Genomic DNA, 16627 nt, shown 5'->3' on the forward strand with positions numbered 1-16627 from the left:
CCCTCTCCACGACTAACTTGGTCGGAGAGCTTAATGGCTTGTTTGCATAGAGATAACAACTGGAGTTTCTCAACTCTTCCTGTACTGGAAACAATTAGACTGATGTATCTGATCTTAATGTTTTATTTCTTAGCTGTACTACACATACAAATCCTAATATCATAATTTTTTTTTCGCTTCAGTGTCTCTTTAAGGAGTTCCAAGGTGATCAAATCATATGCTTTTATTAACTTACCTGGGGCCTCTTCCAGCGCCTAGAAGTGTCACGGTGCCACAATACTACTGCCCATGCTCCTGGCAACACACGCATGCGCTGCTAATGGGTTCCATGGTCCATTACAGGATGACTGCAGGATGCTGCAGAAAACCGCAGTTGCCGCGAGGGACACTGACACTTCTAGGGGCTGGATGAAGGCCCAGGTAAGTAAAAAAAGCATATGACTACTTTACCTCTGAACTCCTTTAAGCTCTGCTGCAACACTCGCTTTGGGCCCGGGGAACACATTCCATGGGGAGACTTAGGGGCCCAGCAGGCAGAAGCTGCTATATAGATAGATTTCATGCTGAAATCTATTGGAAATCTGTGTGCAGTACACTGTCAGCAACAGAGCCCTCTCTGAACGGATTCTATCAAAGGGATTTATATAATGGTCGAATTTGCTGGTCATTTGCCCGTGTATGGGGCACTTTTAGTATGTTCTGGTTTTATGACAGGCGGTGCAGGGCCACGGACGCTATTCAAGTTTTCCAAGCCAGTTGCAATTGACACACAATACTCCTGCCTACTCTTCTCAGAATGATGAATTGCTGGGTGAACTTGGTAACTAAATTAGTCCCAGAGAGAAGTCCTATCCCATAGAGCCATAATAATCCATGCCATGCACTGGTGAGGATCAACCAATCCGAAACAGTCTTTATGCATGTTGGATTAGTTTTGCTCTGTAATAGTAACAAGCTGACATTGCATTTCAGCAGTTCTAAAAGGTGTGCTTAGCTTTCAGGGACAACAAAGGAATGATTTGCATATTCAGCAGTGGTGCATTGTGGGACAACCCAGAGCTCACTCCAACCTTGAATTATCGCAAATACCTTCTGTTTTAAAGGGACCCTGACCTCTAAAAAAATAAACAAAATTGGTACTTGGGGCTTTCTGCAGCCCACTGTATTTCGGGAGGTCCCCCGGCGTGCTCCTGGCTCCTCTCCCGGTCCCTCCGCCACATACCGCACCGCCGATACCCGGGCCGTGTGTCGGGCTCCCACTTCCTGAACCGGGATGTTCTTCGTCGTCACGGCGGCTGGCAGGACAGTACTGCGCATGCGCGGTTAAATCCTGCATGCGCAGTACTGTCACGCCGGCCGGCGTGATTACTAAGAGCATCCCGGTTCAGGGAGTGGGAGCCCAACACCCGGCCCGGATGTTGGCGGTTCGGTATTCGCGGAGGGACTGGGAGAGCAGCCAGGACCACGTCGGGGGACCTCGCGACCTATGGTGGGCTGCAGAAAGCCCCAGATAAGTACCAATTTCATTTATTTTTAGAGCTTGGAGTCCCTTTAAGAAGACAAACTTTTTTTTTTTGTTTTACATAGCATTTTAGTAAGGAGGATTTTCGGTCCCTTTCAGTTCCTTACACACTGCTAGGAGTTCTGGTTCACCATGAGCTCGCTTGGCAATCTGTAATTCCAGAGAGGTATGTTGAATGTATGAATTTGATAGAATCGATTTCTGATCCATCGAACGATCGATAGAATAGCTCGTTCGATGGCTGAAATCGACCAGTGTATGGGCCCCTTAAGTGCTTCCAAAATCTCCTGCGGTGGGAGAGTCAAACAAAGGAGCCAGAGGGAAGGAGAACAGGAAGGTTCTATAGGGCCCAGAGCCTTCTTTCTTCTTAGATGAGTATATGTTTATTTTTTTATTACGCGTTAGACTTGTTTTAAACCGGGATGTTTTTTTTTCTTCCAGTGGTTTGCCATGTTTATTAATGTCTTTGACGTAACTCCAAATGTTTGCCTTGTAGCTGCCCACATAAGCTTCTTTATTAAGCCTTTGAAACGTAATTGAAAGAAATGCCACTTCCCCTCTCGCCCTGCACATTGTGCTCAGTCAGGCCAGGAGGCTGCCAAGAACAGCACACTGCCTGCTAGTTTCCTGCCCACAAAGGCAGTGCTGGAGCTGAGCCTTGAAAAACCTTCAGTCTCTCACAACCTGCTTCTCTACAAGCTCGTCTCAGGCCGGCGGTCCAGCACTGAGCTCCGGAGAGGGGATGACCGGGGAAAGTTCTGCTGAGGTAGGAGAATTCTACTGCTGTGTAACCTGGTAAAGTGAAATCGCTCACGTTCAGGCTGGGTGTTCTGAGAGGTGGAACTGAGGCACTGAAGGGATGAATGTCAAAGTATTCCTTTGAAGAGATCCTTAAAGTGACAGGTTGATCCCTAATGAAACAAAGTGTATGTATTATTGCTACTCTGGTTTGACAGTTTGTAGGATGTTGCAGTAATGGCACGTTACCATTTTGTAATTACAGATTACCCAGCAGGCTCATGGTGAATTAGAACTCCTAGGAGTGTGAGGGGCTGAAATATATCAAAAAGCCTTACTAAAATGCTATATAGTTAAACAGAAGGTATTTTAATTTATTCAGGTTGGAGTGAGTTTTGTAATTTTTGTAATTGTAGCTCCTATTAGTCACAATGGCCGCACATGCTCACAATACTTGGGAGTATCTTTTTAAAGTGAACCTGTGGTGATGGTGTTCATAATTCCAATATCCTAAAAATGTATGTATGTGTTTTGTAGTACCAGGCAAATACTGACAAATCTTTGGTGTATTTGTGTGCATGATATTGTGTTTTTTACTTTAATGTGGAAAATTAAAAACAAAAACCATAGCAATGCAAGGGCCAAAAAATATTATCAGGGTTACACTCTCCCTGGAAACTTTGTCTGAACTCCTACCATCAGGTAGATGTTTTAGATCAATCCGCATATGCACACTTTCTAAGATGTGAGGCAGGGTGCACAGTGGTCTGTTGCAGAACACACGTTATGAGTGTGAACTGCAATAGAGACTGGGCATAGACTAACGTGATCAGTTACAACGCAGTACTGTGAACAGGTCCATACAATTGTATGGGCAGTGAGTTGACATGCAGAATTATTTTGCAATGCAACTGAGCACTATGAACTAGACCTAAATCTCCTCTGGGATTCTTAATTGATCATATGCAATTAGTCCTACTGCTAATGTGCAATGTACTATTCATTAATGGGTGCAATAATAATTATGGTGCTAATCCCCTAACACCTGTATACAACATTTTTAAATATTTGGCATACTCTATTTGTACCTTTGTTACTGTCACTTATGTTCTTTATATGTACCTTGAGATTTGTCATGAAAAGTAATTTTGTTACACGCAAGGACAATAAAATGCTTGAACTTGATGTATATGTACATTTTCAGAAAAATTCATAGTTACAACTCCGTATTGGGAACAGTATAGCATGTTTTATATTATGGCAATGTCCTTGCACATCACACAAGCCTTGCTTTCCTGAAATCATGTTGGGCTGAGGGCAGTGGATGCAGGTCCTGAAGCTGTGTACAGGATATGTAAGGGCTGTTTCACACTGTACCTGACTTCCTTCATTTTGCTATCTGCTTCCAAACGTATGTGAATCACAACGTTTTAAAAGAGTACTGTAGGGGTAAAAAGAGTTGAACGTACCTGGGGCTTCTATGGTCCCCCACAGACGTCCTGTGCCTGCACAGCCACTCACCGGTGCAACGGTCTTCGCCTCCAGTTCACTTCCAGAATTTTTGACTTTACAGTTGGAAAACCACTGCACCTGTGTGGCCACGCCCTCGCTCCGGCTGACGTCACCGGGAGTGTACGTACACCAGTACGGTCTGCACCTGCGCAGTACTCTCCTGGTGACATCAGCGGGAGTGAGGACACGGCCGCACAGTGGTTTTCCGACTTTAAAGTCGCAAATTCCAGAAGTGAACCAGAGGCGGCGCCGGACCATCAGTGAGTGGCTGCACGGGCACAGGACGTCTGCGGGGCACCATTAGAATTTTTGTGATAAGATTTGGGAACGTCAGTCATAAGGTTTCTCTTTTTTTAAAGAGGATCTGTCAGTCATACTATCTCCGAAAAGAAAACATGTATAAGTAGATAAATACTTGCTTTACGTACATAGCTTGTGTATTGCACTGTCCATGTTTTTGATTTTAGTGATTCTTCTATAGTAAGAAAAGAGAAAATCCTTCTTAGGATTCTTCATTTTTTAACTGTGTCTATCTTGAAGCCAATCCTGATGTCATTTCCTCCCTTACTCTCCTTTGCCTGATTGTTATGCATTGCCCTACCCTCCTCCCAGTCTTCATGCCCTCCCACCCAGCTCTGCAGTAGAAAGTGCATTGTCTCAGCATGAGAAATATTGGCCAATCAAAGAGGAACCAGAGGTGTGGGAGGGGAAAACGGGAGGTAAAGAGGCTTCAGCCAATCAGGCTGCATTACTTAAGTCTGAGTGGGAAGTAAAGAAGCAAAAAAAGACAACCCAGCATGCCCTGCAACTTCCTTTGTGGGGCAATGTACCAAATAAGAGGTAAACTGGGGAATGATCATTTACCAACAAGAAAAGTAATAGTGATTTTTAACTTTTGGATTGCCTGGTTATTACTTGTTTACCAGATAAAAATAAAGAATTGATTTTATGCCCGACAGTTATTTAAGCATTTGTGCTCCTGTAGTAAGTATATGAACAGTAGGAAAATGGCACCACAAATCATGGCGTTCTGCCACTTTTCTTGTGGTCCAGCAATTTAAGGAAGGCTGACACAAAGGAGGAGATGAGGGTATCTGACAGACCCAGACAATTGCATGAATGCAAAAATGTAGCTCTTTTTGGCCCGGTGCACACCAAAACCCGCTTGCAGATCCGCAAAATGCTAGCAGATTTTGAAACGCTTTTTGTTATTTTTCTGTAGCGTTTCACCTAGCATTTTGCGGTTTTGTAAAGCGTTTTGGTGTGGTAGATTTCATATATTGTTACAGTAAAGCTGTTACTGAACAGCTTCTGTAACAAAAACGCCTGCAAAACCGCTCTGAACAGGCGTTTTTCAGAGCGGTTTGCGTTTTTCCTATACTTAACATTGAGGCAGAAACGCATCCACAATCCAAAAAATGCCTCACCCCGGGAGTATGCGTTTCTGCAAAACGCCTCCCGCTCTGGTGTGATCCACCCCATTGAGATACATTGACCAAGCGAAAAAGCCGCTCGGTGTGCACCAGCCCTAAGTCCAGAATTCCCCTTTAGGGCTGGTGCACACATGTATCTCAATGGGGTGGGTCACACCAGAGCGGGAGGCGTTTTGCAGAAACGCATACTCACGAGGTGAGGCATTTTTGGATTGTGGATGTGTTTCTGCCTCCAATGTAAAGTATAGGAAAACCGCAAACCGCTCTGAAAAACTGCAGTTCAGAGCGGTTTTGCAGGTGTTTTTGTTACAGAAGCTGTTCAGTAACCGCTTTACTGTAACAATATATGAAATCTACTACACCAAAAACGCTTCACAAAACCGCAAAATGCTAGCTGAAACACTACAGAAAAATAACAAAAAGCGTTTCAAAATCTGCTAGCATTTTGCGGATCTGCTAGCGGGTTTTGGTGTGCACCGGGCCTTAAATAGTTTAGCCTGGGTTGTGAAGTCTTTAGTTGTGCTTTGATGTGTACCAGTGCAGAGAATGAAGGCATTGACATCAGTGTAGATTGCATGAGAACTCTGTTTGGGCTGGGACACTGCACAAACCCCTAAAGACAGAATTTGAGATTGTTTTGTAGAGAAGAAACAGGATTTTGTATTTGGGGCTTTTCTTTAACATCTGAAACATTGGTTGTATATTGTATCTGTAGAAGTGCTGACAGAAAGATGTGGTCTTCAGTCTATCTCATATTTCCAGGGTGAATCATGATGGATAATAGATGTCCCTACATGTGTATGTTTTCCTTAAATATGTTGGGTATGTGTACTGAATGTGAGCAACTGTAACAGACCCTATCCTGGGAGGTTATATTAAACATTTGTGTGATAGAGCAGAAAAGAGATAGTTACAAATAATACAGGAAAAAGAGCTGCTTATTTAGGGCTATTAGTAAATACACGAAGTGTCAGCATAAATGATAAAATACATATCACAACAACCAAGAAAAGACATTCATGCTGAAAGGAAGAAATCCAGTAAATGCCATTGCAAAAAAAAATATCAAACTTTATTCAGGACCATTCAATAAAAACAATAACTATAAAAGCTGTGGAGAGTCACAAAATGTAGCATAATACTAAATATTGTACATATATAGAATCCATATAATACTTCAACCGGTTATAGTATTCAATATTGCTTTAGAGGCACGCGTTACAATAAGGGCTGCAACCCACTGGAGCGTTTTTCGAGCATTTAGGGATCACTTGCGATTTCCCTAAACGCTTTTCCAATGTAAATGGAGGGGACAGATTATTTTCTTGGTTGTTGTGACAGAAAAGAGATAGTGTCTGAGATTTATAGCCATCACTTGCTGACTCTGTTGTGCCGCTAGCATTAAAGTGAACCAAGCACCATTTTTAGCACCCTGGGCATCTCAATAGCACGTTTAATATGCACACTAACAATGTGGCTCATTAAAGCGGAATATAACCCTGCATTTCAACTTTGCTCTAAAACATTATTTACAGCATATTATATGCAACCAGCATTTTTTTTACTAGACCAGCATTGGAAGGGTTAAACACAGAGGTTTTAAAGTTCCGTGGAGAGATATGCAGAAGTTCAGATAGATACATTTACCTAAATAGAATGTAACAAGTGATAAATGTTACAAACTCTTTGGCTGTCCTCCAGCTCCTTCTCAGTCAGAGAGAGTGAGTCACATGCCACACTTAGATACATTTATGTAAACAAAATGTATCTATGTCAGCTTCGGATGCGTCTGCAGTTCTGTCCAGGAACTTTAAAGCTCTGTGTAACCCTTCCAATGCTGGTCTAGTAAAAAAAAAAAATGCTGGTTGCATATAATATACTGTAAATAATGTTTTAGAACAAAGTTGAAATGCAGGGTTATATTCCGCTTTAAGAAAAAAAACTTTACCTTTTATCTTTTTACATTTAAACGTTTAGCAGAGCCATTTCCTCCTACTTCCATGGCCTGCCCACCACAGAAGTTTCAGGCAGATAAGGACTGATGTAATTATTTTATTGCACACATTAGCACAGTGCAAACAAAAAGCTTACATGGGGGGGGGGGGGTGGGGAGGTAGATTGGACACTGTGCTTCAAAGAGTTTACAGAAGTCATAGATGCTATCTTCACACCTTCCACTGGATAAATAATGGGCGGATAGGAGGACAGTAGGGCAGCTTTTAGAAACCAGGAAAAAAAGTGGTGCTTTTTTCAACATGTCTGATCTTAATTTCGATCGATTTTCTGATCGATTTCCTTTCAGTTCTATGGAAAGCTATTTGAAAATTCGATCAGAAAATCGATTGTAATTAAGATCAGACATATTGAAAAAAAATCGATCTGGCAGGTAAATCTAACAGAAAATTGTATTGTGTGTGTACGATAATAACCTACATAAGCTACAGGGGTACCACTAGAATCTACATCACCAGTTTAGCACGCCTTGCACTATATTTTTTTGATTCTTTTGTAAAACTCCATAGTCCTTGCATGATTAGTCTGTACAAAACTTTAGCTGTGCTGCAAGAACCACTATCGTGAACAAATTTAAAATACATACCGGTACCTATAAAATTTTAGTTTTTTTCGCCTAGTAAATTGCACTACAAATTACTTTATTTCTATGTTGCTATCAATTACAGTAGTTAGTAAAAAGCTGACAGATCTGATTTTGGACAAGCCTATCTCTTTAAGGTGGATTCTCAGTATCGCCTGTATACTTTGCAAAACCTTCCCTGGAAAGATATATATATATATATATATATATATATATATATATATATATATATATATATATATATATATATATATATATATATATATATATATATATATATATATATATATATATATATATATATCTCAGCCAGCATCCCTACTTGATTGTGCACTATTTTGGCAGTTGGACTGAGCACCTGCCGTTCAGAAAGTGCTTTTGTAAATTAAGAAATAACTGAAAATCCAATAATAAGGAGATGGACTAGTCCAAAACCCACTGTGAGTGACCGTAACATAGGAGAAAGTAATCAATTGTGCATTTTACTCTGTCAGAAATGTTTATTTTTATATTTTGTAGCAGGATAACAGAGGCGCCAGGTAGAGTAAAATTAATTAAAATCGTTAAAAAGGGCGAAGTGGGTGGACTCACCTCCCTTCTAGAAGAAAGGGCCGGACAACGGGCAAGTTACTTACAGTTTAACGTAACATTTAATAGTAACTCTCCAACTATTAAATGTTACTTTAAACTGTAAGTAACTTGCCCGTTGTCCGGCCATTTCTTCTAGAAGGGAGGTGAGTCCACCCACTTCGCCCTTTTTAACGATTTTAATTAATTTTACTCTACCTGGCGCCTCTGTTATCCTGCTACAAAATAATTTAATCCACCCTTGGTGGAGAGGTGTATCCCCACTTTTTCCTATCTACAGAGAGTGACTTCTTAGACCTGAGCGGGGTTAGGTTATAATTCTCCCCGCCTGCTCGCCCAGTGGTTGCCTTGGTGGCGACCTACTTTTGTGAGTATATTCACCTTCTTCATCACCAGATACCATTACATTAACATACTACACCATATCGGGCTCTCGGTTTCCCTCTTTACATCATAGTTTATTTTTATGTTTGTGTTTTAATCGTTAAACTTTTTCACGATAATTGTCCTTTGTTAATTATTGTAGTTTTCAGATTGTTTTTCCCTCTCTCTTTTTTGACCTAACGAAACTTTATCACGTTATCCTTTTATAAGAGAATAGATACAAAAGCTGTTTGGAACAACTTGTGTTCCTATTCACTACGCTTGTCCCAATTGATTGGCTCAGCTTATGGCCACATTAAAGTCAACAACCCACAGATGTGGAAAGAAGAGCAGGCCAATATTGTAAACTAGATACAGTAATCTGAGAGCCCTTGTTATCCAAAATGTTGCACAAATAAGGCCCTTCCTCAAAACATTATCTTTTTCTTCAAATCGTGTCTGGTTGCAAAGCTGTACTATATCAGATATCAGTCGTGGCATCTGTATCTTTACATAGGGTTCCTGTACCTGACACTGTCATGTGCACGGAGATGTGATGCGTTTCCTTTGAGGTGATCTGATTTCCTGTCTGCCTGACGCCAGCTGTATTGCTGGCTGACTAAAAATATTAAGGGCCTGTTTCCACTACACGCAGATTCTGCATGCAGAAAACTGACTCCAATGAATGTCTATGAGCCTGTTTCCACTGAACGTGATTTTTCTGATGCAGATTTCCCATAGGCATTCATTGGAGTCAGTTTTCTGCATGCAGAATCTGCGTGTAGTGGAAACGGGCCCTTAAGAGTTTTTTTAAAGTTTTACACAGAGCTGAGTTTTTCCTCAGTGTTTCATGCAGCAGGTCATCCGCTGCCTGCAGGGGTAGGGGGATATTGTAACATATATACAACTTCCCTGGCTGTGGTAATAGAGAAGCCTGATCTCCTTTGCTGTAAGGAGAGCACAGCTGCAGACCTCATCCTGTCCCCCCCTCACTGCAGACTGTGTGGTAGTGCAGATGTAAGGGGGCGAGTGGTTTTGCACTGCACCTCCCACACTTGCTGTATACTGCCTGCTGGCAGGAAGTGTGTGACAGAAACAGACTTTGTTGTGTTTCCATCATGTGGTGTGCTGGACAAGGCTGAAGACTAGTGCTGGATTCACTAATGGCCCCTGTACTACAAGCCGTGACCTGTGCTTTGGTAAGCTTCACTTCCTGCCCATTGCTGGCTGTGTGGTTGTGTGTTGATGGTTAAGTGGTTTATCTTGTCTCATACTAGTCTGCAGGTGTATCCCGTCCCCCAGGAAATAACGGTATTTCACTGGCCGTTATAAGAAAGTGGGGGAGCTGCTGTGAGGCTAATTCTGTAATCCAGCCACAATAGAACTATGTATGTACTATCAATACGTATTATTGATTTTATAAAGTGCTAACCTATTCTGTGACACTGGACCGCATGATCTCTGTACAGGATGTATCGGGAGAGGGTGAAGTATAACACTGTACTGTGTGCTGACATTTTGCCATTAAAAGGAACCCGAGCTGTGAGATCTATAGAAGCTAACATTGATTTCCTTTTAAACAATACCAGTTGCCTGGCAGTCCTGCTGATCTTTCTGGTCAGTAGGGTCTAAATCACACACCTGAAACAAGGATGCAGCTAATCTTGCCAGATTTGTTAGACCTCTAATCTGCTTGCCTGTTCAGGGTATATGGCTTAAAGTATTAAAGGCTGAGGATCAGCAGGACAGCCAGGAAATGTGCATTATTTAAAAGGACATAAACATGGCAGCCTCCACATCCCTCTCACCTCGGGTTCCCTTTAAACACAATGGCTCTGCATTTTACTGGTTCTGATCTTTTGGTTTTAATACTCTGTGGCACGATTAGAAATCTTGTTTACCGTACCAATATCATTATTTGCTAGAATGTCTTGTGATGTATTACTTTACTGTCAGTCATCTTGTGTCAGTGGCTGATATCGTATTTGCAGTACACTTTTCATTTGGACTGAATTTTAAAGAGTTTACATTTTTTTTTCCTTTTTTACGTTTTAAGTGTAACAATATCACAGCAATTTGTGTTTTTGATTATTATTTTTTTATTTGTGGTTTTTTTTATATATACAAGTTTAAAAGTATCACAGGAATTTTTTTTGTTCCATATCTTTGTTCCGAAAATACTCTTAAAAATAGTCATAACATCCTCATTAAATAGCTTTTCCCATAATATTTTGTGCAGAGTTAATCAAATCTGCCAGTGACCTGTTGACTTTACATACTTCTGATCAAGGCACAATGGCATAAGTTTGTCTGAGATTAGTACATAGTTGCTGCTTGTGATGGGTTACAGGGGGAAAAGTTACGTGATCATAAATGCCAGACTAAACAGGTGGCTGCTTTTCAGTTTTTATTGAAATGCCTCCAGCATTGGAGCTGTTTTCTTTGATTGTGACAAGGTGTTCCAAAGGGTAAGGGCAGCATGGCAGCTTTTGAGTTTAAAGCAGTTAGTTAAAGCGGACCCAAACCAAACTTTTTTTTTTTTAATTAAAAATATTTAGTTGCACCACTCTAACATACAAAAATAAATAAACACTCCTTCAAACCTATGAGCATTTCAGTGCATGCTTTTCACCCTTCTCTTTTCATAACTAGGGTTATACTGGGGTCAGCCATTAGCAATTCCTCCATTGCCGGACACCACCTACTCCACCAGTTTGCTGGACTTTGTCCCGGCAATTTGAAAGGAAGGGAGGGGTTCTTCCAATAAATGTAAAATATTTTATATTTGTCATCATGCAGCTGAAAAAAGGCTGCTATTTATTATTATAATTTAGAAAATAGATTTTATTTCTGAAATCTTGTATTTTTAATTTGGGTACACTTTAAAGGAAGAAATATCATGATTAACAACCCCACTGTACAGATTTGATTGATTCTTTAAATTTTTGCTTAAAACTGGTCAAGATTGAGTGGCAAAAGGTAATCCAAAGATTGCTTCTTCTCATAATTTCTGATTATAAAGTAACAAATAATGAATTCAGCCCTTGTTGCAGAGTAAATGGCCACCTCTACCCTCTGGGGATGGCAGTGTCATCTATCATTTAACTATTGTTTTTGTAATGAGGCTGTGTTGGCACTTTACCTCAGTGCTGCTAAAAATACTGTCCTAGGAGTCAACCAACCCTGCTTCTATTGTCAGTGTAGAAAAACATTGTTTTCTTCACACTTTTTTTTCTTTGATACCTGCCTCCAGTATTACTGACCCCAGGCAGGATATGATGCAATCTTTCCATGCAACACAGAGCACCGTTGCTCTAGAGTAATGAGGCAAGAACATATATGGTCTTTCCTAGGAGGTAGATTTAGGTTGTTGCTAGTACAATAAAATACAATAACATTTCTATAGCGCTTTTCTCCCATAGGACTCAAAGCGCTTAGGCTCTCTCAGATTCAGTAATTAGTAGGATGAAGTATTCACACAACAAAAGTTATATTTCTGCAAATGCCAAACTGAACAGGTGGGTTTTCAGTCTGGATTTAAACACGTCCAGGGATGGAGCTGTCCTGATCTGTTGAGGTAAGGAGTTCCAAAACGTAGGGGCAGCATGACAGAAGGCTCTGGGACCAAAAGTTTCCAAGTGGACTCTGGGTATGACTAGATTATTAGAACCTGTTGATCTGAGAATGCGGGGATTGCTACGCAGCTGCAACATATTTTTCATGTATCCAGGGCCTAAATTATTCAGGGATTTAAATGTCAGTAGGCCGATCTTGAATAGGACCCTCCATTCTATAGGTAGCCAGTGAAGGGAGTGCAGGACTGGCGTTATGTGGCAGTGACGGGGTTGGTTGGTTAGCAGTCTGGCAGCAGTATTCTGTATCAGCTGTAGTCAGTACAAGACCTTTTTTGGAAGGCCAGTGTAGAGAGCATTGCAGTAGTCCAGTCGGGATGTGATGAAGGCGTGGACTAAGGTTGGCAGATCTTCTGGGGGTATGAGGTGCTTGATTTTTGCAATGTTCTTCAGGTGAAAATAGGATGATTTCACCACAGCAGAGATTTGAGTTCTGAAGTTTAAATCCCAATCAATTAGAACTCCCAGGCTACGCACATGATCAGAGCTGCGCAGATCCGTGCCTCCTATTCCCAGTGGTGAAGACTGCAAGTTAAGTTGTTTTGTTATCATGCTCTGCCCTCCTATCAGAAGGACTTCAGTTTTGTCTGCATTTAGTTTCAGCCAGTTGTCATTCATCCATTGCTGTAGTTCACGTAAGCAGGCGTTTATAGTTAGAGTTGGGTCTGTCACACCAGGCTTGAAGGAAAGATATAGTTGGGTGTCGTCTGCATAGCAGTGGTATGTCAGGCCATGTTTTTGGATTAGTTTTCCCAGCGGTAACATGTAAATCGTGAAAAGCAGGGGAGAGAGGATTGAGCCCTGGGGCACCCCATACTTAAGTGATACAGGGGTGGACAGAAAGGGCCCCATAGACACTTTGTGGGTTTTGCCACTCAAGAAGGATTGGAACCACTGAAGAACTATGCCATCAATGCCGCAGTATTCCTGTAGCCTGTTTATCAAGATGTCATGGTCAACTGTATCAAAGGCTGCAGAAAGGTCTAGCAGTATGAGGATGGAGCACTCTCCTCTGTCTCTTGCCATGAGCAGGTGGTTGCATATTTGGATGAGGGCAGTTTCAGTGCTGTGGTGTTTCCTGAAGCCAGTAGTAGTACCGTATTTTTCGGACTATAAGACGCACTTTTTCTTCCCTGAAAGTGGGGGGAAAAAGTCAGTGCGTCTTATAGTCCGAAGGTACCATAAATGCCCCCTCTGTCCTACTTTGCAATGTGTGTCACCGAGTCTACCCTTGGTGTCCCGTGTGCCATCTGCCTTCCTGTGTATCTAGTCTCCTTGTTTTCCTTTGTTTTTCTCACCGCACGTCCCCCCCCCCCCCCTTCTGGCATGGTATATTCCGGTGCGATCAATGATGTCTCCCGGACCTTTATGCAGCCATCCAGTCCCGTGCTGCAGCTCCAGCTGATCCTGCCGTCCCTGCCTCCATGCGGCTAATCGAGGGAGCGCTGCAAGCCGTGTAACGAGGTCTTCGGGACCTCCGTGCAGCTATCCAGTCCCCCTCGCCGCGGCTCCAGCTGATACTGTCCTGCTATGTGGCCAATCAGGGGGAAGCGCTGCAAGCCAATCACGGGGGAGCCGATGGTCTCGGAGGCGGGACAATGGCTCCATTATTGGGCCAATCATTGCACTTGCTCAGTAGCAGCGAGTGCAGTGATTGGCCCACTGGCAGGGCCATTGTCCCGCCTCCGAGACCATCGGCTCCCCCGTGATTGGCTTACAATGCTTCCCCCTGATTGGCCACATAGCAGGGCAGTATCAGCTGGAGCCGCGGCGAGGGGGACTGGATACTAGCTGCACGGAGGTCCCGAAGACCTCGTTAAACGGCTTGCAGCGTTCCCTTGATTGGCCGCGTGGCACCTGAAGGCTTGAAACCTGTATCCTGAGGTTTCTCCGAACGCTACCGGCCGTGATAGTGGTGCGACCTGACCGCTACTTGGGTGACATGGAGCTAGGGAAGGCCGAGCCAGGGCCACTTCAGCGACCGCCAATGGAGGACACTGGGGACACAGGAGGTGAGGGGGGCAGATGGCACATGGGACACTGGACGGAGGGGGCACAGAGTGTTTATGGCACAGAGGGGACATACACAGGACAGATGGCACAGTGGGGTGACAGGAGGGCACAGGGTGGCAGATGGCACACTGGGGACACCAGACAGGGGACACAGGAGGGCACAGGGAGGCAAATGACACAATGGAGGACACTGGGGACACAGGAGGTGAGGGGGGCAGATGGCTCATGGGACACCAGACAGAGGGGGCACAGAGGGTTGATGGCACAGAGAGGACACACCCAGGAGGACAAATGGCACAGAGAGGTGACAGGAGGGCACAGGGTGGCAGATGGCACACTGGGGACACCAGAAAGGGGACACAGGAGGGCACAGGGAGGCAGATGACACAATGGAGGACACTGGGGACACAGGAGGTGAGGGGGCAGATGGCACATTGGACACCAGACAGAGGGGGCACAGAGGGTTGATGGCACAGAGGGGACACACACAGGAGGACAGATGGCACAGAGGAGTGATAGGAGGGCACAGGGTGGCAGATGGCACACTGGGGACACCAGACAGGGGACACAGGAGGGCACAGGGTGGCAGATGGCACACTGGGGACACCAGACAGGGGACACAGGAGGGCACAGGGTGGCAGATGGCACACTGGGGACACCAGACAGGGGACACAGGAGGGCACAGGGAGGCAGATGACACAGGAGGACACCAGAGACACAAAAAAGGAGACAGTGGCAAAGGACAGAGAGGACACAGTGACATATGGTAGTAGGACAAGGAGAAAAGGAGGACACAGGGGGACAGAGGCAATCATCAGGGGGACAGAGGAGGTCATGTTGGGGGCAAAGGAGGACCCAGGAGGAACAAAGCATGACAAGAAATACAAAGAAGGCACAGGGTGGGCATAATAACTGGGGGATGGAGGGGTGAAGATCCACAAGATGCCCCTGCACCATGGATGCACCAGGTTTAGTATATTTTTTTTTTCTCCTGGTTTTTGTCCTCTAAACCTGGGTGCGTCTTATGGTCAGGAGCGTCTTATAGTCCGAAAAATACGGTATGTTATGTAATGCCCTTTAACTAATTCAAGGTGAGCCTGTCCTAAGAATTATGGAGACCATCATTGCTGACCTCCCTCCTGAAAGTGGAGGTTCTGCTGGGTTGGATTGCACAAAACAGCATTTGTCCTAAAAAATAAGATTTTAATCAGGATAACATTTATTAACTACCGTATATTCCGGCGTATAAGACGACTGGGCGTATAAGACGACCCCCCAACTTTTCCAGTTAAAATATAGAGTTTGGGATATACTCACTCTATAAGACTACCCCTCTTCCAACGCACACCAAATTAAAATAAAAATCAAAAACATCATATACTGGTGCTATGTATGAACAGATACTGGTGCTGTACTGTGTGTTACCCAGTATATAACAGTATATAGTCAGTTGACTTGTTGCATTGGTCAACTCTCCTTAAGTAGAGTGGTCAGCTCTCCTTGTCTACCTGTTCAGAGCGGTATGGAAGAATAGATTGCGCTCCCTCAGCAGGGAGATCTGAGAGGCGGTAACAGGATAGGGCGTATCACCCGGCATCAATGACACCCGGCGTAAAAGACGACCCACAACTTTTCAGAAGATTTTCAAGGGTTAAAAAGTAGTCTTATACGCAGGAATATACAGTAACTTAAAAAATGTGAGGCAAATGCAGTATGGAGGAACTGTCACTAGAAGTTGCTGAGATATAAGTGCCATCTATTTCAGTGCAAAGTTGCAAGCAATGAGATTGGCCGCACAACTTCAAGAAAACATGCTTAAAAGGGTACCTTAAGTGTCATGAGATAAACATAGGTACATATAGCACTGGTCCTACTAAGAGATTGTCTTCAGTCCCTTTTTTGTTTGACCGTAAAGCAAGTGTTAAAAACTACTTATGTTATATATGGAAATGATGCAGCCAAACAGTCATATTTAGGCCAATGTATTGAAAGGTAAATAGAAGCCAAAACACATTTATCTAGCTAAGGAAACGATGCTGGTAAAGGGTTTTTTGTTTTTGTGCTAAAAACTTCAAATGGACATTACCTTGTTTTTACAACTGAATGAAGCAGAATTTTCATCAGATTGTCATGGCTGCTGTTTCAAATTTAGTCTTACACATTCAGATCTTAAACTGAAAACAAAAATGACCATTCTATGTTACTATTGGTCTATTTACCGTTAGTACTA

The 16627-nt window shown here is 43.2% G+C and overlaps 1 protein-coding gene across 5 annotated transcripts in view; it reads left to right on the forward strand.

Annotated features, from left to right (window-relative positions):
• Positions 1 to 16627, forward strand: part of LOC137562981 (PH and SEC7 domain-containing protein 4-like) — a 122041-nt gene that overhangs the window by 20405 nt on the left and 85009 nt on the right. Inside the window, exon 1 of one of the 5 annotated variants that reach the window (XM_068274861.1) lies at positions 2151 to 2288. The exons of 3 other annotated variants lie outside the window; for them this stretch is intronic. The gene's annotated coding sequence lies outside the window, so the exon portion shown is untranslated. Of the gene's footprint in view, positions 1 to 2150; positions 2289 to 9868; positions 9952 to 16627 lie in introns of those variants that run through there. One more of the 5 variants, XM_068274862.1, reaches the window with a different exon arrangement.

This window comes from Hyperolius riggenbachi, chromosome 3 (genome assembly GCF_040937935.1).
Source record: "Hyperolius riggenbachi isolate aHypRig1 chromosome 3, aHypRig1.pri, whole genome shotgun sequence".
Lineage (NCBI taxonomy): Eukaryota > Metazoa > Chordata > Amphibia > Anura > Hyperoliidae > Hyperolius > Hyperolius riggenbachi.